The sequence below is a fragment of the Schistocerca serialis genome, chromosome 11 (genome assembly GCF_023864345.2).
Source record: "Schistocerca serialis cubense isolate TAMUIC-IGC-003099 chromosome 11, iqSchSeri2.2, whole genome shotgun sequence".
NCBI lineage: Eukaryota > Metazoa > Arthropoda > Insecta > Orthoptera > Acrididae > Schistocerca > Schistocerca serialis.
This window is the reverse complement of record NC_064648.1, coordinates 194674277-194675451: the sequence shown is the minus strand read 5'-3', so window position 1 is coordinate 194675451 and position 1175 is coordinate 194674277. Positions and strand designations below refer to the sequence as shown.

The window sequence follows — 1175 nt, the reverse complement described above, 5'->3', positions numbered from 1 at the left end:
GGTATTGAATAGCATTGGGGAGAAGAGAAATTTGTGGCACGACGAGAAGAAGGGACCGGTTGGTAGGACATGTTCTGAGACATCAAGGGATCACCAATTTAGTATTGGAGGGCAGTGTGGAGGATAAAAATCGTAGAGGGAGACCGAGAGATGAATACACTAAGCAGATTCAGAAGTATGTACGCTGCAGTAGGTACTGGGAGATGAAGAAGCTTGCACAGGATAGAGTAGCATGGAGAGCTGCATCAAACCTGTCTGAGGACTGAAGACGACAGCAACAACCCGTTACCATGTACAATTCGTTCCCCCTTCCATGAGGGCCGGTTAGGGGTCTGTGGCTGTTACAGTGATTGACGTTAATCACTCTTAACGACCAATTTAAAACACATAAAGTTTTTCTTTTGACGTACACGGAAAACGACCGTCATTTAGGGTTTTTTTGTTGAAATATGGGTCTTAAAACTAATTGAGGGTTGAATACTCATTTTAAAAATTTGATCATAAAATATGCAATAAGAGTAGGGGGTACAAAGTTTGTGTTTTTACTTTACAATAGCGTTATCCTTTGGTGTCACTCGAGTCGTTAATAATTGAAAGTCTCTGTTAGTATGTTTTTTTCTCTACACAGTTTCCAGAGCCCTGGGTGTTGGTGCAGCAGCCGGTAGTCGAACGTGTACGTGGAGCCAAACATGAACAAATATTCGTCGAATTTCAGAATGAGCTTTTCACTCTGCAGCGGAGTGAGCGCTGATATGAAACTTCCTGGCAGATTAATACTGTGTGCCGGACCGAGACTCGAACTCGGGACCTTTGCCTTCCGCGGGCAAGTGCTCTACCAACTGAGCTACCCGACCTCGCAGCTTTACTTCTGCCAGTATCTCGTCTCCTACCTTCCAAACTTTACAGAAGCACTCCTGCAGGTTCGCAGGCCATCAATGTAAGCAGGAGATCCCATGTTCGAGTCCCTGTCGGGCATACATTTTCAGCAGTCCCCATCAAGATATGTCAACAACACCTGTCGGCAGCTGAGGGTTTCATTTAATTAACACTATATTTCCAAGATGGTGGACTCCGCAATCGCTAGTAGCACAATTGCATCGTGTGTGTGTATTTGGAAGAAAAGCGGCTGGGAAAAAGGAAACATACTTGGATGAAGCCCTAGGTATTACGTCGAG

General features: G+C 44.9%; 1 non-coding gene across 1 annotated transcript; it reads right to left on the bottom strand.

The window, feature by feature from the left end:
- Positions 1 to 779: 779 nt before the first annotated feature.
- Trnap-cgg (transfer RNA proline (anticodon CGG)) lies at positions 780 to 854 on the bottom strand. The gene has a single exon. It is a non-coding gene; the product is annotated as a tRNA-Pro (tRNA).
- Between the last annotated feature and the right edge of the window lie 321 nt (positions 855 to 1175).